Genomic DNA, 22,200 nt, shown 5'->3' with positions numbered 1-22,200 from the left:
GCGATCAGATGAACCTTGGATGCGGCAGGTAAACAAACAGGCCCAGCCCGCCAGGGTGCTTACCCTGGTGGGCCACGTTCCAAAGGTTGCCGATCCCTGATATAGACAGTTAAATAGTTTCTTTCCAGACAAATTGTCCTAAATGTTTAAGCCAATATTGTTTAAATGATTATACACCTTGGGTAAAAAGTCTCTACGGAAATTTAGGAGCCTGAATCTAATCTGATGGGTCTTAAGAGGTATTGGATATTGTATCCTTTGTTAATATCTGAACTTTACCTTTCAAGGAAAATAACCATTTTTGTTTGTTTAAAGATCTTTTGAAGTTGTCTGATCACTACACAGTAAAATAATTTATCTTCCATTGAACAGTAGCTATTTTGAAATAGTATTCTCTACAATGTGCTATGTTCACATTTTTTTTCTTTCTCCCAGAGGAATAAGGACAATAACCTAGAATTTGGAGGCTTTTTTATTGTGTGGTGGAGGCTGTAAAGGTGCATCTTCATCTCTAGAGGACCTCCTTATGCGCAGACATGACGCTGCAGGGGACTTTGCCTTTTGCACCCCCATTCCAGTGCTCACTTCTAGCTGGCATCTTTTGTCAACTCCCTCCCTGGGACTTCTGGGAGCTCACCCGCCTTCTGGGGTAACTAAAGGTCAAACTTAAAATTCACAATGTCCAAACTTATAGTTCTTCTGCCCCTCTCAAACTCAACTGACATCATTGGCTGCCTGGCCCCTCAGAAGCTGTCTTGGACTGCTTCTTCACTTGCAGGATTCCCATACTGCTTTCTTTTGCCAGGAATTTAAGAAGTTCCCCTCTGGAGTTCTCCCTGCTCCTAGTAGGCCCCATCTCAGGGCTCCCCCATAGTAGGGTGACCAGTTGTCCCATTTTTAAAGGGACAGTCCCGCTTTTGGGGACTTTTTCTTAGATAGGCACCTATTATCCCCCCACCCCTTTATCTTGTTTTTTCACAGTTGCTATCTGGTAACCCTACCCCATAGGAGCCTTCTCTACTCCCTGTGGGTTTTTTTCTCATATTTCAGGCCCTAATTCAGGGCTTTCCCACTCCCAAGCCTACTCTGCTCTTCTCTCTGTGGGTGACTCAGCCTGACTTCCTCAGGCTCTTCCCTGACAGGCACACCTCTTGTTCTTCTCTTCAGGGCCTTCCCTCCTCTACTGAATTCCCAGATCCATTTTTCCTGGGTCACCACCACAGATGGGGTCACTAATTAGCATCTATGTTGCCAGCTCATCTGTGATGCTGAGGGATAGTTGCTAAATCATGGGCAAGCCTGAGTCCAGCTTGCCTTAAAGGGCCAGCCAGCCTGTGACAGAGGCATTGTAATGTTTTGTGGATAGTGGGGAGTTTATATGCATTCTGATTGCATAGTAAAAGAGAAGACCTTGTTCTTTAACCATTGATTCCACAATACAAGAATCCAGATCTCTGAGACATTTCCAAAATCTCTGAGCACTGGAAAATTTTGTAAAGTCAATCAGACTGTTTGTTTGTTTGTTTGTTTGTTTGTTTTAGAGTGTCATGTATCATTTTCTGTCTTCTTCACCACTATTCCCTCTTGTTCATTTAACAAAGATAGATTTGGGGGGGGATTTACAAAATCTGATCTCGTGGATTATTTTGTCACTGCATTTCTTCCTCTTGCTAAATATATTTCCTAGACAGTCACGGTAGTCTTTCATTTATTCCTTCTAGCAAAAGCACTAACATAAGGATATGAGTGTCTGAGACACACTGGATCTTATGCTACTGCATCTTGCTCCAATTTTTAACTTGTTAGAATTTTCATCTCTTTGGAGAGCTCCAAAGCTGAGTTTCTCCCATTGTGCATCAATCATTTTTTCTGTATTATCCTCTGTTCTCTTTTGCACAGTAGTAGATTCATCTGCCTTCAATTAGCAACAATTGAATTATTACAAGTATAACTATTAAATGTCAGTTGTTTTCTGACACAATTATTTCCAGCTTTGAATTCAGCTAACAAAAAGGTACATAATAAACTAGCTAGATGAAATATAATGTTATAAACCTCTTATCTCTTTGAAAGCTACAATATCCTTGGCCTTGGCTGCTTCCCCAAATTTTATTGAAACATATTAAAAAAAAGTAGATAAAGACTTTAGGCTGTCAAAATATCATTTTCAGTGATTTGTGTGTGGGGGAAGGGAGGGCTTGGCTGAAAAGTTTACATTTGTGTTATTGAAACTGCCATCATAATATTGAGATACAACAGAGGTAACCTTCAAGTATATCTGAGTAAGATCTTTTATAACTATACAAAGAAAGCCATTTCTAATACAGCTGGATGAGTTCCATTGCTTGCAATATAATCTCAGTTGGGAAAGAGAAGGATACATAAAAAGGACCTCTTATATATGCCCTTTATTCTTGCCTGCACAAACAATTTATTGCCTGTCATGTTGCTACTAAATTGTGTTCCTTATCTTCAATTGCTTATCTTGTCATTAACTTTGGAGGAGACTAATGTGTGGGATCATCAACATTCCTATGTTTATTTCCGCAAAAGTGCTACAGTTTGATTGGGGCCTAATAACCATTTAACCCAAAAGAGTCAACACTAGTTAAAATCAATGAAAAATGCACCAAAATTCATCTTTCTTGTTAGCAATATGTTTAACATTTGGTAACATCTTCCTCAAGATGATGGTGGAAATCTAAAACAGATTTTTCTTGTTGGAAATCCATCTCGCTATATCTGTCTCTGTTTTGTCTACACCCCATAGCTCAACATAGAGAACGTTTCATGTGTCAAGTCTTTTGGGGTTTTCCCCCCACTTTTGGACCATCAGTGATATTCCTATATTCTGTAGGTTTAATTTTTTTTTCTTTTATAAACCAGTGATTTCCCACATATTTTGTAAAATCAGCTGCAACCGATCTGTAACCAAGAATTACAAGATGTTTTTCTTAGTCATTGCAATCTCTTCAACACTGAAATTAACATATGGCAGTATTTGTATATATAATATACTATGTTACTTGACTCTATTCCAGGACAATAGCACCCACACTCCCAGTAAGATACACTGAAAATAATCATTCCTAATAAACAAATTATTTTATCATAAGCATTGTGTACACATGAGGCTACATTTTTCCCTTAAGGTATGGATAAGTAACTCTTGTTAAAGTCAGTGGGAGTTCTCTATTATAGCCAAAGGCAGAAACTGGCCTGTACTAAATCAGTGCTGCCAAGAAAATAGATGCACAAGTAAATTGATAGTGTCCTTTCTCGTTAAATAAATCAAGTTTTAAGGTCTCCCTTTCCATTTAATTTTTCACTGAACCCTTTTTTTAACAGAAAAAGAAGAAATGGGATATGAGCCTTCATGCTACACAACAACTTATAGTGGTAAGAATAAACAAATTATTTAGGGGGGATAATATCTTTCTCTCAGCAGAGAAATATTTGCCCATGTCACAAGATACTCATTTCAAAACGTTTCCTTCTTTTCCTTTATTTTTTTCTATCTAAAATATCTAGTCAGTGGTTTCTCCTTGACTGTTTACTACCTATCTGTGATAGTCTGTACCTTTATGTTCACCACTTTTACAAGACTATGATAGATTTTGTACAAAGTATGCCTTGTAAGGTATCATTTGAAAACTTATCATTTGCTGATCATTATTGTCCTGAAAAAATGTGTGTGACAAAATTCTATGTAAAGTTATAAGATTCCACTGTATGACATTGCTGATACATGATCCAGGTTTAGAAACCGGTTCCTTAGAAATAAAAGGCAAACTAACACCTCAGACAGGTGTCAATGTAAATAGAAGCAGCAAAGAGTCCTGTGGCACCTTATAGACTAACGACGTTTTGGAGCATGAGCTTTTGTGGGTGAATACCCACTTCTTCGGATGCATGTCGTGCACATGCATCCGACGAAGTGGGTATTTACCCACTAAACATCTGTTGGTCTATAAGGTGCCACAGGACTCTTTGCTGCTTTTACAGATTCAGACTAACACGGCTACCCCTCTGAATGTAAATAGACTATCTCCTGCTTAAGTGGTCATTCTTTGACATGAAGAAGGGTGAGAGCAAGAAATTTACATCTTGGCAAAGGAACAGGGGGGGTGGGTTGGGAGGTCCAGCGTAAACAGATTTTCTGTCTCCTGAACCTCAGCTGGAGATGATTTGACGGGACTTACCCCGGGTAAGTCACACTATCTTCTTTCTGGGAGCTTGAATGTAGTGTATGCACTTGTGTAGTAGATATGGGGCACTATATCTTTGTTTATAGGGAGGAAATGGATTGGTAAAAGTTGCTGGTCACAACAGGTAATGTTTACTGGGTTTATAGTATTCCAAGAACAGCCAATAAAGCAAGTTTAAAATGTTGGCAGGGCTAGTAATTTCAGGTATAGCAAAGTGTCAGACAGCAACATCCAATTCTCTGACTTTACCATTACTCTGTAATCAGTGCCTAAGGGGAGTGATGTTCCACAGAGTGGACCTAACTGGCATGGACTTAGCCAGACCCCGCCCAGCAACTCAGACTTTCCCACTAAATTAGTAGGTACTCAGCATTGTCGTAGCTATGGCGGTGCCATGATACTAGAGAGACAAAGTGGGTGAGATAATATAATTTATTGGACCAACTTCTGTTGGTGAGAGAGACAAGATTTTGGACTTACATAGATAGGGCCCTACCAAATTTGCTGTCCATTTTGGTCAATTTCACAGTCATAGGATATTAAAAATAATAAATTTCATTACTTCAGATATTTAAATCTGAAATTTCAATGTTGTAATTGTAGGGGTCCTGACCCAAAAATAAGTTGTTGGGGGGTTGCAAGATTATTGTTACTCTTACTTCTGCACTGCTGCTGATGGCACCCTACTGTCAGAGCTGGGTGGCCGGAGAGTGGCAAATTCTGCCTGGGAGCCCAGCTCTGAAGGCAGAGCTGCCACCAGCAGCAGCACAGAAGTAAGGATGGCATGGTATGGTATTGCTGTGCCATCCTAACTTCTGCACTTCTGCCTTTAGAGCCGGGCCCTTGATCAGCAGCTGCCACTCTCTGGCCACCCAGTTCTGAAGGCAAGAGTGCAGAAGTAAGAGTGGCTGCTGCTGGCTAGGCACTTCCTTCCGAACTGGGTGCCTGGCCAACAGCCACCGCTCTCCGTCCAGCCAGCTCTGAAGGCAGCACAGAAATAAGGGTGGCAATATAACTTTGCGACCCCCTGCAACTCTCTTTTGGGTCAGGAATCCCAATTTGAGAAATGCTGGTCTCCCCTGGGAAATTTGTATAGAATAGGATAAAAGCACATGAAAGACCAGATTTTTTGGGGAGAAAGACCAGATTTCATGGTCTCTGACGTGTTTTTCATGGCCATGAATTTGGTAGGGCCCGATACAAAGAGCTCTTCTTCAGGTCTGGGTCATTAGGATGTGTCATCTTGGTAGGATTTTATTTTTCAATTTTGTATGTAAGGAAAAGAACGAGTACAGGGAAAGGGGGATTCTGGGAGCTATATAGGATACTAAAATCCCATGAATTCACCACCAATCTTTACTTTACTTAGAGATTCCAGGAGGCCAAATCTCTGAAAAGTGCTCATTTATGTCACTCGTGGAACCAGTAGAGTAGTGGTTTTCAACCTTTTTTCATTTATGAACCCCTAAATTTTTTTGAATGGAAGTATGAACTCCGTTGGAAATCTGAGACATAGTCTGTGGAACCCCCCAGGGATCCATGGACCACAGGTTGAAAACCACTATTCTATGGTAACAACAACCTTTTGCAAACCCCTTAGACATAGTCTATGGACTCCCAGGAGAAAACCACTGCAGTAAAGGATAAGGCCAAGAATTTTTTAAAAATGGGGCCTACATTTTCAAAATGAACTAATGATCTTGTGTGCCTCAATACGTGCGTGCCTAGCTGTAAAGCAGAGCTGGTCAAACAAAGATAACCTTTGTTGTTAAATTTTTTAAATGTTTTTGTTTTCATTTCACAGTGTTAAAAATGGCTCTATTTCCCTTTTCTCTGCATGTTTCACAAATAAATATTCTGAATTGTTTTTCAAAATGTTAATGGAAAACATTAGGGGGGAGGAAGGGATAGCTCGGTGGTTTGAGCATTGGCCTGCTAAACTCAGGGTTGTGAGTTCAATCTTTGGAGGGGCCACTTAGAGGCCAGGGGCAAAAATCATTACTTGGTCCCACTAGTGAAGGCAGGGGGCTGGACTCAATGATCTTTCAAGGTTCTTTCCAGTTCTAAGAACTAGGTGTATCTCCAATTATTCTTATGTTTGACATTTTAAATGTACTCCAAATCCAACTTTGTGTAAAATAAAATTTTCACAACCAGTGCAATAACATTTTGATGTTTTTAATTAAAATATTGTGGGGGGGGGGTTAAAAATGCACATTTTTGTAAAAGCTGAAAAGTGTTGAAAATGTTGAGATATTTTGAACCAGCTCTACTTGAAAATCATATAAAGGGGCTTGACTCTCACATGGTGAGTGCTCACACTTTCTAAAACTGTGACCCTTTTGAAGTTCTATCAAGTTGGGCAACTGAAAACTGAGGTCACTTCTGAAAATGCAGGCCTGTTGCTTAAAGCTAGGTTCTTAAATTTATATATTAGACTTTTTCATGCTCCAAATCATTTGTTAATTCCTCATTTTAGGTACATACTCTTTTACTATTAGAATATGTACCTTCCCTTACCAAAAATAATTACCAAGCAGATATATAAACTTCAAGTGGAAGTATTTCAGTGTACTGTGTGCTGATTTTGAACAACCCTGCAAACCTGAGATCATAATTAATACATTTTGAGACTATCTGAGTTTAGGAATAATTCCTGATGAGAAATCAAGGACCTTGGTTCTGGCTTGGGTTACAAGTAGCAATATGCAAATGGTAAATGATTCCATTTTTTCTTATTCATGAAGAACAGTAAATTATTCTCATAATATTTTCCGATTCTAGTAATTTACTGTTCAAGAAAAATATCAAGTGAATAAGCTAGTCTCAAATCTTTATAGTAGTCTAATCCAAAGCAGAAAATGACTTAAATGAGTCAAATAGCAGGAATTTTTCACACTGGAAGAACCAAGTTGATGTTTAACTATTTCCATGCCCAGCTGGATATGAAAAGAGTTAGTCAGAATTCTGTCAGTATTAAAACTAGCAATAGTTGGCAGCATTTTTCATCACCAGATGCAGAGTTGGTGTATGTATGGGCTCTCCTACTTCCGGCATCTCCTCTGTCATCTCAATACATCTCCCTAACACTGAGGGCAAGGCACACTCCTCTCAGGCCATACTGAGAGCTTGGGAAACACAGCAGCTTTCAGATATAGATGTGACAGTGGCAGACCAGGTGCCAGCTCATACCAAGGCCCCTAGTCCTCACTGAACACTGACAAGTGTATAGCTGGAAGCCAGTCTGGCTCAACTGTGTGTTACTTTAGTTAAAATAGATGTTAAGTTTATAAGAAGGCATTTAGTGTTTAGATTTGATGAAATGCTCGTAGGATGCTGCATGTATTGAGCTCCTTTGTAATATCAGTGTTCCCTGGTATAAACTTATATTGAGTGTTTGCATTGTAGACCTCTGTGACCGTGTAACTCACCTAACAGGAAAGAAGCATTTGTTAATGTAAAGTGCTGGTCCTGCATAAAAGAAGGCCGGTTGAAACCAAATAAGCCATTGTGACACAACAAAGATTAATGATTGTTGATTGCCCTTCCCCGGTACACCCCATGCACACAGGAAGAATAGATGGGCACAAACACTATTCCCATCAGTTTGAATTCTGGGGAGCAGGAATAAATTGTATCACTATGCTGCTTGGAATTTAGAGAGGCCAATATTTCTAAGCATAAGAAAGGAATCCCCAAGCTTCTTGGCTTGGGTTATATCTAGAGGACATAGAAAATTTGCATAAAGCAAAAGTTTCTCTTACCTTCTGGAATCTAAGACTGTAACTCATTTGTGTGTGTATGTTTACATGCTTTAACATGCTTCCTGCAGCTCCCTTTGGCCAGGAAAGGTCAACCGCGGCCACTGGGAGCTGCAGGAGGCGTGCCAGTGGACAGTCAATGTATACACTGTCTCGTGGACTGCCATCAGATTACCTTGACCGGCTGCATGCTGCCCATGGCCCGCAGATTGCCCACCACTGGTTTAGATTGATCTTCAGCTCATCATTGTGACATCATGAGAAGGTGTGTGTATAACACAAAGATGAGGAAACACTGGCTGTTTTTTCACACCAAAATTGACTGGAATGATAGATTAGCCACTAGCAATGCCTTTGGCCTTTTCTGTTCATTTAATTGTTGCCCTTTTAGAAGATGCTGAAATGTCAGAAAATTTACCTAAATTAGCCTTCTTTGTTATTAGGACTCCTAGCAGTCTAGTATAAATGATACTACCTGGCTTTCCAAATTCCTTCCTAATGCCTTCCAGAAAAAGGGCCGGTATATATACTGAGAAAATATTTCATCAAGACAATCCCTCAGTGCTCAGGGTTAGATAGATTTTTCCGAAGTACAATTCATCCGTTGTCTGTACTGCTACCTTGTTTCTCTGCTCCAGGATGTAGTACTTGGAATTCCAAGACAGCTACTTCCTGCAAGTGCTGAAACAGAAAGTATCCATCTTCTGTATAGAGTCTTTTTTCCCATCTCTCTCTGAGCATCTTACAAATTAGATATCACCCAGACAACTTCACTCTCCTGGATCAATATTTTGTGAATTACATTCCTTTTAAATGGAAAAATCTATGGCTCAGCTACTTTTTATTACTATGCCTCTGTTCTTTGGAATTCCCAGAATTCTAATCTGCTGGCCAAATTTAAGTCAATCCACCGCTTTGACAATTTTTTTTAAATAAAATTTTAATTTTTATATAAGTAAATCAAATAGTGCAATATTAAGAGAAGCACAGATGTGAAACAGTAACAAGTTTAGCATAATAATAAGGAAGTTACAGGTTATGTTTTGTGATACAAGGAAACAGAGTTATAATTCACATTTTATTATCTATCTGGAGCACCAATGCACCATTAAAAATATAAACTAGCTAGTAGCTAATCCTTATTCAGCCATGCATGGGTTAGGGAATAAGAAAATTCCCTTGTCTTGTTCAAATATTTTCCCCTGGGAGCAATATGCTGGAAAGGGGGCATGGAGAAGAGGAGAGTAGGCAGAGCCATGGCTCTTTATTCCTATATACCAGTCAACAGAAGTAACTACCCTTGCCAGGCTGGGGTGAAGGGATGGGAAGTACACAACACCCTTCAAAGGGCTGTAATAAGACACTACCCTTTTGCAAGAATGTGGGGGGCATCGTGTAAGCACAGACTTTATCACAACGTGTATGCAAAGGGAGCACAGTTAGAGTTGCCTGAACTCTGCCCTGTCCATATTTTAATGGAAGTGTACATACATGTATTATTGATGCTCATTTGTTCTTTATCTCTTTAGGATATTGTTTGTCTATACAGCTAAACACTCAACAATGTTGGGCTTTGTGCAGTACTACCTATGTGTGTGGGGGGTTCAGGAAGGGAACAGCATTTCTCACGATCAATCCCGGCACTTGCAAAGGGCTGTACTGCAGCCATCCTACAACTGCTATTTCTGCCCAATAAACTGAATAACAGTTGATTGAAGCTTCACATCCTATTACATAGAGGGTTTGAGGCACTAGATCTGTATAATCATGGATCCAGTAGCTCTTTGCCTGCTCTTCTCCAAAAACCCACTCTTATCTTGTCTACAGGGGGCCAGCCTGCAGACCTCTCTCAGAGATCTTCTATGTGCCTTCCGCTCTGCCGACACACCTAATACAGTCCCACTGTGTAGTTAAATGGTGCAATGGGCCTTGTATACTGGAGTCACATTTTACACCGTCTTTTCACTGTACAAAGTCAGGGTTTAAACAGTCCTGAGCCATATATAAGGGTGGGATCCTCACATATCTTTCATTGTAGTGTGGTATGTTTGCTCATTTTTAGCTATTATCAATCTTAGCTTTTAAGCCACTGTTTCAACCCTTCCCATGATTTCCCCACTACACTCTTTGCAGTCTTTTTCCCTTGCTCCTCTGAAAGATGGGATGCAGAGCGCTGCCTCCAACTGTCACATGGCAGTCACTTGCTGCAGGGCAAACCACAGCCTCTTTGGCTTTGAGGCTGTGAAATGTCCCACAGCCAGCTGTAGCTAAATTTATTCTGGCTACTTTCCCTGATTAGTTTGGTACCATGTCAGTAGCTGGCAGATGATGTTATGAGCTAAAAAGCCTGCAGTTACTATTGACAGCCTGGGTAAACTCTAATCTCCTTATTTATTTTCTATTCAAGTTTTAGTTGCATTGCAGCCATAGGCCCAGATCCTGCTAAGCAATCCACACTGGTGGACCTGGATGCCTACTCATTACCCCCTTGAAGTCAATTATACTCTGTACAGGTGCAGGAGTGTCTTGGCATATTCATGTCTTGGCAGGACTGGGGCCTTAGTTTTCAGTTTTATGGTAATTAAAGTTGAAAAGAGATTTAATATAACCCTTTGTTTCACTTTTCACACCCCCATGCAGTGCTTTACTAAACCATCCACCTTGGGGGTAGTAACTTTTCCATGGGTGGTTTCTGGGCAATAGTGATATTTTTTTTTTGGTCAACTTTGTGCAAAATTCTTTCAAGGTACAGGACATGGTGTTTCATTTTGTAAAGAAAAAAAATCTAAGGACACATTACAATATTGTTACAGCAAAAATGACTGATATTTGAATCTGGAAAGGTGGCAAAGTAAGATTTTTAAGCGCACGTAGGCACCTAACAATGCAGATAGGCACCTAGGGGTGGGCTTCAAAAAAGTGCTGGACATGTAACTCCCATTGATTTCAAGAGTATCAGAATTGTAATGCTGCGCACTTGATAGTGGAAAGTGAACATGAAGTAGTCACAAACATGTTCAATTGAAATTCTTCTTCAAGCTTCAATCAATATTCATGGACATTTTCCCCACTATTCTCTCAGCTCTACTCTACATGCAGCTGGACTTTCAGCGCATGTATACTCCAGCCATCTAAATATATTTGCAATTTTCCCCACAAATTCTAACTTACATACACTTCAAAGTGTTGCAGATGAGCTGTACTTACACTTTGCAGTCCGTCCAAGTTAGAGGGGAGCATGTAGCTGTGCTGCACCTGGAGCGGGACAGGGTTAAATCATGAGTCTCACGATTCCTGCTTCTCCATTGTTCCATGAAGGAATCAAGCTGCACAAGCCATTTTCATGGCACATCTTATTTCCTCCTCTGTCATAGCTCAGCTGTGCTGTTCAGTGTTGAGAGAGGCAGGCACTTGTCACAAACCTGTCTGGGGGGTTGCTGTCCACTCACTTAGGCTATGGCAATATGGGTAGCATGTACAGGGGAATAACTGAGCTCCTTATGCCCCTTTATTTCCTTGAGAGAGTATGAAGTTAAAGTCATGACTGAGCACTTTGTTCTTTACACTGTTTGGGGTACTCTATAAAAGATAGGGAGCTCAAATGAGTGATAGGCAAACATCTGGACAAACGGTAATGTTCAAAAACTGCATGATTGCACTTCTGAACTTCTTGCAAAATGCTTTCACCCAATATATATTGACATTTAATGCCCCCAAATGCCAAATTTTCTGAGGACATAAATTATTCAGAACTATGGGAAATTCCAGTTTACTTTTTTTTCTTACCAACTCCTAGCTTTTCACCAAAAAAATAAAGAAAGATGTGTTAATTTTGTGAAAGTTGCCATTTAGTTGTTTCCTGTCTCTTGCTCAGAAAAAAAAATTGAACCCCCTCCCTACCCCAATACCCCCACCCCAAAATCATCTTGCTTTGAGGTGACCTCAGGCCCAGTCTTAGCCTCTGATGGGGTAAGAATTACCATATTTTGCAAGATGTCAACAGTGAAGCGTAAATGTCCCTGAATCTAATGAAGTTTGGTTCATCCAGGTTTGCTTGAAAAGTTTTTAAATCTCTTCATATCTTTCTGTGAACCTAGGACATATTTCATTTCTAAACAAAAGTTACACACGTTAGTACTAGTGGCATCTGCAAGCCTGAGTGTAAGCTTCTTGTTATTGTCATCATGTTGTCATTATTTTGCATTGGATAAATACCACAGCAAGGGTTTCTTGTATCTTATATTTTTATACTTCAGGTGTCTTCACATTTTCAAAAGAAACACCTAAATTCTTCACCATTTTCAATTCCAATTTGCCTTCAGTTTATGTGATAGTCTTCTTTTCTACCAAAAGGGTTTTCAGGTGTAACCAATTTAATCTTCGTGGAGAATAGCATGATCTAGTTCAGGGGTAAGCAATCTTTTAGAAGTGGTGTGCTGAGTCTTCACTTATTCTCGCTAATTTAAGGTTTTGCGTGCCAGTAATACATTTTAACATTTTCAGAAGGTCTCTTTCTATAAGTCTATAATATATAACTAAACTATTGTTGTATGTAAAGTAAATAAGGTTTTTAAAATGTTTAAGAAGTTTCATTTAAAATTGAATGCAGAGCACCTCAGACTGGTGGCTAGGACCCGGGCAGTGTGAGTGCCACTGAAAATCAGCTTGCGTGCTGCCTTTGGCACACGTGCCATAGGTTGCCTACCCCTGATCTAGTTCTTGCTGGGAATTTTATTCAGCTGTATAATGGCATCTAATAGGTGTGGATGATCATACATGATGTATGACATTTTAGAATTATTCAAACAGTGAATTTTGCTCATTATTATGTATTCTCAGGTGCTTTGTTGTTATTTCTGAATTCTCAGAAATAAAGTTTTGTGCTTTTATTATAATTACTTTTTATTCTTCAATACTTATTAGTTATAGCATTTATAGTGCAGCCTACATTTCTGTTGTCTTCTGTGATATAGTGTCAACTGACACAGAAACAAACATCCATAATGCATTAAAGATTAGTGTTACTGAATACTATTTATACACCCTCCGGGGGACATGCTTTCATAGTAATTGAAACAGCTCTTGTAACCATATCTATATACAGTGTGTGCAGCAGTTTAGGATGAAAAGTGCCATTGGTAGGACAGTCATATTTTATAACATATGATAATGAGATATATATGCTATGCTATTCTGACTGTCTTATATTGGCTATCACAGGCTTTTAGCAGTGTACATTGTAAAACCCATTTCTAGTTAATAATGGTGGCATTATTCCAAAAACATCCACAATGTATCCAAATTTTTAACATCTGTGATATTTCAGTTACTTGCTACTTCATAATGTCTGCAGTTTCAAATAGTATGGCCTGTGTTGTGCAGGAGGTCAGACTAGAGCATCAGAATATTCACTTCTGGCTTTAAAAATCCATGAAATGGTACACGCTGGTCTTCCCACCTCTGACCCCTATCCCATTTGAGATAAAACAAGGTTTCTCAAACTGGGGTCGCCGCTTCTGTAGGGAAAGCCCCTTGCGGGCCAGGCCGGTGTGTTTACCTGCCCTGTCTGCAGGTCCGGATGATCGTGAGTCCGACTGGCCGTGGATCGCTGCTCTGGGCCAATGGGGGCTGCTGGAAGCCTCCGCTATCAGCGGCCAGTGGGAGCCGCAATCGGCTGGACCTGCGGACGGGGCAGGTAAACACACCGGCCTGGCCCGGCTCGCCAAAGGCTTTCCCTACACAAGCGGCGACCTCTGTTTGAGAAACCCTGTGATAAAATCACTAAAAAAATTATCTATACACAGAGTTAAATTTACAGTGATCCAGCCTTCTGTGCATTAAGTCACCATCGTGCGCTGAAGCTGTAGGTCAGTGCACACCGTGGAACTTTTATTTCATGGTAGCAGGGTCCACATGGCCAGTTATTGTGCAGCAGGCTAGTGCACTGCAGATTTACACCCCCATTTGCTGCACACTAACTGACTGTGAAGAGAAGCCTTTAGTTTGAAAATGAACAGAGAAGCAAATGGAAGTATGAGACTTTTTTTTTCATTCATTTGCATAAAAGTAAATATCGGTATTTTTTTAGTCATATAAGATCAAAAATGTAGTCTTGGGTAGGTGAGTAACTGTACTCCAAATCAGGGTATTTCAGTGCTCATGTCTATCTAAAAGTATGGGGGTGCGGTTTAGGATTTAGAGAAGCAAACTGGAAATCAAGAGTTCTGGCTTCTATTCCCAGATCTGGGCAAAATGCATCTCAATGGTGTATAATAAATCAGTATGAATATATATAAATCCCAGTATCTATTCTCTCCTTCATAGAGCACCATCAAGCAAATTAAAAATATTTGGGTTCCAGAGCTTATTTACACCTCATGCTGATTCGATACTTTAATATATGCAGATTCACATTTCAAATTTAATGTTTGTTTTCCTCTGTCTGGATGCAACTGGTCCAATAGCAACTAAAGTAACATTCAGTTTCTGTGCTCCTTTGGAGATTGTTGGAGCCAGATAATTATAGCATCTTATGGATGCAGTTGATCCCCAGTCTCCCTCTTTCAGTGATCAAGCCAAAGTTGCTCATGGCTCTTCCTTACTTGGAAAGTTTTACTCAGTCTCAAAGAAGGTGGAGGTCACCAACCAACGGGATCCAAGAGGAAGCAGCTTGAACAAAGAAGTCAGGAATTCTTTTAGTTAGCATAGACCTTCTAATGTAGCACTCAAGAGTCAGAATGTATATTCTAGTCAGGGGTGGCTCTAGGGAATTTGCCGCCGCAAGCACGACAGGCAGGCTGCCTCTGGCGGTTTGCCTGCAGAGGGTCCGCTGGTCCCGCGGCTTCGACAGACTTCCTGCAGGCGTGCCTGCGGGAGGTCCTCCGAAGCCGCGGGACCAGCGGACCCTCCACAGGAAAGCCACCGAGGGCAGCCTGCCTGCCACCCTCCCGGCGCCGGCAGAGCGCCCCCTGAGGCTTGCCGCCCCAAGCACGCGCTTGGTGTGTTGGGGCCTGGAGCCGCCCCTGATTCTAGTGTGTGTGTGTGTGTGTAAGGTGCTAATTTCACACAGAACTAGATGGGATGCCAGAGCTATGTTTTTCAGTGCCTGGCTCTTTAAAGTTAGGAACTATGTTAAAAGGTCAAAAGGACACAGCAAGGTGTTATGAGTTTGGTGGCCCTAGAAAACACTCTAGCCTTGAGTTTTGGTAAGATCTCTGTGCGTGTGTTTACTTCTCGCAAACATTTCAATAAAATGCTCCCATTTGAAATAGGATTCTAGATTCTTTTCTCCACCTCCCCATACAGCATAGAAAACCCTCTTTTTCACTTGCAGTTGGGGACACCTGATGGATCAGGATGCTTTGGAGATTATTTGGGATTATTAAGAACTGAATATAATGTATATATACTGTGGCATCCAAATATACTCTAGATCTGTGTGTGGGGGTGTGAGTGTGGGGGAGTGTCAACTTGCAGCCTGTGGGTTGTATGCAGCCCGTCAGAGTAATCTGCTGGCGGGCCACGAGACAGTTTGTTTACAAATGGTCACTGGAAGCTGCAGGCGGCCATGCCTGCGGATGGTCAATGTAAACAAACTGTCTTGCAGCCCGTCAGTGGATTTCTCTGACAGTCCACATGCACCCACGAGCCGCAGGTTGCCCACCACTGCTCTAGATACTAGACCACCAAAATACCACTTACAGCTGGGTAATAGCCTATATACATATATTATATGCATCTGTATCCTGTCTTTCACTGCACTGATAGCAAGGCACAGTAATTTAATTACAAATTAGCAAAAACTGGAAGGAAAATGATTTTTTTGACCATCCTGTAGAGAAGCACATCTGTGGTTAGGTGTTTATTTTATTTTCATTACATCAAACTACTTTATGCGTGCTAAAAGCTTGAAATATCAATGTTGATTTTGTGACAGTTTCACTTCCCCTACTCATTGCCATCTGTCATCCATCTCAAATCCACCTTAAGCTTTCAAAATAGGGTTTAGATGGGACTTAGGTGGTGGATTCAGGTAGGTCACTGGCCCTATGTATAGGGGAAGATTTCTCTCAACCTGGATAAGGGTGGCAGAATCTTGCTGTGTATTTGCAGGAAATTCAAATAAATTGTACTTTGTTAATTTAATTTAAAAAAAAAACTATTCTAGTCATAAATACGGCTCTGAGATTCCCCCAGAAATAGTGTTGTGGCGGAATGTTCCCTATTCATGCTGGGATTTCATCCTAATACCTTTTTATTAATTGCATGAGTACATCAATGAAGTGTTATGATTACATCTGGTCAAAAATCATAATTTGCTCCCATATTTTGTTTCAACATTTTAGTTCAAAACAAAATGTTTCAAAATAATTATTTTACATAGAAGTGTTGTGGTGCCTCATGGGAGTTGTAGTTTGGGTGCCTTGTGCCCCCATTCTTCTCTATAAGCCAAGCCCCACAACTAGACTATATCCTCCATGATGCACTACAGCTATTTGAGTCTTATGATGCATAGCAACGATTCAGCCAGAGGTGACACCATGGTGCATCATAGGATGTGTAGTTTATCGAAGGAGTTTAGGTGTGAGAGGAAAATGGAGGCACGAGGCACCACAGCAGCACAGTAAGACAGAAATTAATGTTGAACTGAATCAACACATTTCAATGTGGTTCTAGAAATCAAAATATTTTGATTCAGCACAACCTGACCCACAATAAAATGTTCTGTTTATATTTTTGGAGTGGGAAACTAAAACAAATAAAATCAGTAAAATTGTACTTTCCCCATAGAAAAAATAGATTTTCTGGAAACAGCATTTTCCATTGAAAAAACAAGTTGATGGCAAATTCCCAGCCACCTCAAGCTAGGGTATGCCTACACGGGAGCTGGAGGTGTAATTTCCAGTTTGGGTAGATATAATGTGATGGTCTGTACCCTCTGTTCACCCCTTTTTCAAGACTGTGATACATTTTGTAAAACTATGCCTTGTAAGGTATCATTTGAAAACTCATGATTTGCTGATCATTATTGTCCAGGTAAAATATGTCTGGCAACACTGCATGTAAAGTTATAAGATTCTACTCTATGATGTTACTAAGACATAGTCTAAATCTGGGGAAACAGCCCCAAACCAGTTCCTCAGAGACAAAAGGCAAACCGATGCCTCAGCCAGGTGTCAACAAAATCAGATGGACTATCACCTGGTTAAGAGGCCATTCTTTGGCAGGAAAAAGGGTGCGAGTGGCAAAGATGTAGCTGGAGGTTCCCATCTCCCCAGCCATTCTGTCTCCTGAACCCCAGCTGGAGATGATTCTCAAAGAAGAGGAAAAGGACAAAAATGAGGAGCAGAGGCCCCAAATCATCTCTCCCTTAATTTCTACTTGCAGCATCAACAACACCTGAAGGACAAGGACATTAATACTGATGTGGGGGAGGGATACTTGTTGAAATGATTTCAGGCAGCAAGACAACTAAAGCATGTGGTGCCAGAAACATTTACTTTGAATTCCCTTAGGCCTAGTCTACACTGGGGGCAGGAGAGGGGAGATCGATCTAAATTACGTAACTTCAGCTACATGAATATTGTAGCTGAAGTCGACGTACTTAGATCTACTTACCGCGGTGTCTTAACTGAGGTAGGTCGACTGCTGATGCTCCCCCGTCGACTCCGCTTCCGCTTCTTGTGCCGCTGGAGTACCGGAGCCAATGGGAGAGCGCTTGGCGGTTCATTTATCACCTCTAGACTAGACATGATAAATCGACCCCTGCTGCCCGTTGATCCAGCGCATAATGTAGACATGCCCTTAGCTGTTAACTAAGGTTTTAGATGTGCTTTACCCTTTATTTACTTTGTAACCAGTTCTGACTTTTATGCCTCATTACCTTAAGTATTCACTTAAAATCTATAGTTAATAAACTTGTTTTATTTTTTATCAAACCAGTGTGTGTTTGGATTGAAGTGTTTGGGAAACTCCAATGGGGATAAAAAGGTTTGTGCGTATCATATTCTATTAATGAAATGACAGACTTTATATGAGTTTGTATTCTCTAGAAGCATGCTGAGCATTAGAAGACACACATTTCTGGAGGGAAGTCTGGAACTGGGAATTTGCTGGTGTTGCTCTGTAATGTAATACATGGGTGGATGCTGGCTGGTTATATGACTCATTCAGTATAACTGGGGGTGATTTACATGCTGGAGGCTGTGAGAGCGGGTCAGGTGTGGTAGCTCTCCCAGTGAAGCTGTGTAAAAGTCACCCAAAGTTGGATAATTGAGGGGACACAGCTATCCATCAGTCCAGATTGTACCCCGGGGAATGTCACATACTATGCTCGCTATGATTGATCTAGTGTGCTAAAAACAGCAGATAGCTGTGCCTGTAGAGGTGGCAGGACAGGCTAGCCCAGAATACAATCCCATCTGAAACCCTGGATACATACTTGGGGTAGCTAGCCCATCCCAATTCCTGTGCAGCAATGGCGACACTGCTATTTTTACTGTACTAGCTCAATCAGAGCTGGGGTGGGTATGTCTGCTGGAGCTGGAAATTGCCACTTTCAGCTCCACTGTAGACATACCTTTAAGAGTTGGATACTACATAGAAATAATCGTAGCTATTCCCTACGTATCACATGGATAGTAGCCTGTTTGTGCACCACTTTTGGCCTAGCTAATATAACAGTGGGTTCTCCATATATTGGCATCCTTACACCCTTAGCCAATCTCATTCTTTAAAAAAATGCTACAGCATTTTAACAGTGTAACTCTGTCTCGGTTACTTTAGTAAATTACTGTAGAACACAGTGCCCTCTGTAACAGGAAACATGGTAATGTTGCTGATGGATAAGATGTGTATTAATAAAACATGACTACTCCACAGGCTACACTACAAAACTGTGTTACTTATTCAGGTCATAGCCTATGATCTGTTTTACCTCCAGACCATATACAATTGTTTCTGCTGATTTTTAGGGCCCTTATTTGGACCAGATTCTCTGTTCTGGTCCATCTCCTTTCCATTGTTCTGTCCCTGTTTATGAGGAGCTTGCAGCAGGTATAGAACTAGTAGAGTTTACTCTGTGCCTTCCTCTCCTGCAGTTTTCAACCCAGAGGGAATATCCTGCACTGGGGAGATATTACATCCTAAGATATCCAAATGTATGATTGGGCCCTAAATGTATTTCTTTTTCTTGGAAGTGACTATACAGCAGTCACTTCATTTTATCAACCCTTATTAATTACTATTCATATGGTCTAATATTTCTTTGATGCAGGGAATCAGAAAGGAAATGTGGGGCTGGGGGGAATGCGATCTATGTTTAAATATATGCACAAAGTAAGAGTCAAAATTCACAGCATTTTATTTAGCTACCTTCCCTTCTCCTCCCACACCATGCTGTTTACTTCTTACCCTTCCAACCCACCCTTAAGCATCACAGCATCAGGCATTCAATATTTTTTGCTACCTCTGCTAGGTGAAGTGTAGTATATTTAATAAAATTACAAGCAATGAGAAGTTTGACATGAACTTTGCAGATTTTTGTTAATAAGTGTTTTTTTGGGGGTGAGAGTTTGGTAGGGGGGGGGGTTGTTGCAAAATTGAGTTTTCTGTTGTGGGATGTCCTCTATGTTTTTTTCTTTCTGCAAAACCTAGAAAATAATGCTAATATATGGATTCATCTTTCATGATATTGAATATTTATTTGTTCTGTTCTTATCTAATCTCATAAACTTTAAGTATAATGATGGCAAGAATTTGTATGTTTTGTTAATAGCAAATTAAAAAGTCATTTTCTGCAAATCATGAAAACAGGCAAAATGAAATAGTGTTATCTGAATGTTAATATGAGGAACATAATGGCTTTCTCACTAAGGGAGAGAGTGCAAAGAGTAGTCACTATGACAAGAAGCTCATTTACAAACACAACTAACCTAGTAATGATACTATGATGAAGACAGGATGTCCTTAGATCAAGATATTGATATTTTTTTAACAAGAGCATGTGTATTCTCACAAAGAAACCACATGCAAACAATAAAAACATAACAGTGAACATAAAAATAGGAAGTTAACAGGCATGGAAAAGAAATTAAAATTTTACATATTTATGACTCATAAATCAGCAGCACTTTGAAATAGTTCAAAACATTTTAATAAAAATGAGACGTGTGTCAGGGACATCAAAGAAATGCCCCATTAAATCAATACTAACCCGACAAGATGGGTTATTCAAAGTAAAAACCTATGTTGACGTGACATTAAACACTCAGAAATTAAGAAATTAAAAATGTTAAAGTCCCCACAGGAAAGTTAATGTACCTACACTGCACATGTTGAAGCATACATTTTAAAAGTATACACATACTACAGTATGCATGCACAAGGATGCTGAATTAATTGGAATATTAGAATATACTTCACTTGTTTGAAAAAATCATCAGTGCAAAGTCTGTTAAAGCTGAGATTTTAAATGTACAAATTTACAATATTTTTTCTTTATTGTAAATAAACAGTGACACATGTCAGGTCATTAGCTTCAAATGATCAACACATTTTCAAAGTTAGGCACATGCGACTGTGTGCATACATTTCTCTGTGTCTAACACATACAAAAATATATCTGATGGGAGTATGAACATACAGCTATTTGTGCGCACACCTGTCCATTTTGCATGCATAGCACATTAGATAGCTAAATCTGATTAACATGTACACACAGAGATGCGTCAGTGTATATGTGCAATTCTGTTCATTTACCTTTGAACATCTGGCCCTTAGTGTAGCCTATGGTATAACTTGACCTGAGAAAGATATTAAATTATGTCTACATTGATGTTGGGGGATGGGGTTAATGAGTTAAACTAGTTTGTTTGAGCACCTTTTCTCCTAGTCCAGTCAAAGCCTAAACATTCAGGCTACCATATCTGAAGGCATGTCCCTCTTATTAGCCTAGATTTCCCCTTAAACTACACAGCCAGATAACACACTGAAATGTTTTAGCACACATCAATAAGAATTGAGAGGTCTTTTCGTTCATATTAAACTAACTGAATTAAGTTAACAAACTTAAAAAAAAAACCCTTAGTGCCCATCAACACACCCTCCCCCAGAGCCCAGAAGATTGTCACTGAAATTAGTGGAAGAATGTGAATAGCCAGATCACTAGTGTAGGGTAGAGCCCACTACTGATGAATTCAGTTATCATCAGTATATTGGCCTCTTCTTGGTGCATACCAGCTATCCCTGAGTTGATAGGGAACAAAATCACTGTTCCTTAGGATGGACCACAGCTATCAGCCATTTCTGCAGAGATACTCTGGAGTGGAGCAGAGACAGCTGTGAAGAAGAATCAATTCCGCTTTATACAAGAGTTTCGATGGGTGAGGGACAGGAGGATGGTTAATTAGGATATGGTGTTACTAGGAATACTTAGTGTGGTTGGTGAGTAGTTGCCTAGAAGTTTCTTTCTTTCAATCTCAGTCTTAAGAAAGAACATTGCTTAGAGGGAACACTTTAAAAAAATCATGGGATTGTGTGGAATCTTGCAGGGGACTGAGACTAAGAAGCAGCCCAGCTTTGTGACTGTTTTTTGCTTCTGGGGGTTGTGTGGTAGTCTGAAAAGGCTGGGGTAGCCTGGAAGATTAAGCCTTTTTTCTTCCTTGTGGATTTGACTGAGGTAAGCTAAGCTCTATTTCACTATGGGGGAAGTTGGGGTGGGGGGAAGGTTTGCTTATTTTTTTTTCAGCTGTCTCAGGCCAATGGGAGTGGTGGGAAGCTACGGCCATCACATCCCTCGGCCCGTGGCGCTTCCCGCCACCCCCATTGGCCTGGGACGGTGAACCGCAGCCAGTGGGAGCCACGATTGGCTGAACCTGCCGACGCGGCAGATAAACAAACTGGCCCGGCCCGCCAGGGTGCTTACCCTGGCGAGCCGCGTGCCAGAGGTTGCCGACCCCTGCTTTAATGTATAGCGATCAGGACCAACACCAAGTAAACAATCCCAGCCAGAGTTTTGTCAAGTCAGGCCTTAAAAATCTCTAAGGATGAATATTTCACCAGCTCCCTAGGTAACCCATTCCAATGCTTCACCACCCTCCTAGAGAAATAGTGTTTCCTAATATCCAACCTAGACCTCCCCACTGCAACTTGAGACCATTGTTTCTTGTTCTGTCATCTGCCACCACTGAGAACAGTCTAGATCCATCCTCTTTGGACCTCCCTCCCTTTTC

This window comes from Mauremys mutica, chromosome 1, assembly GCF_020497125.1.
Source record: "Mauremys mutica isolate MM-2020 ecotype Southern chromosome 1, ASM2049712v1, whole genome shotgun sequence".
In the NCBI taxonomy this organism is placed as follows: Eukaryota; Metazoa; Chordata; order Testudines; family Geoemydidae; genus Mauremys; species Mauremys mutica.
Note: the sequence above shows the minus strand (reverse complement) of the source record.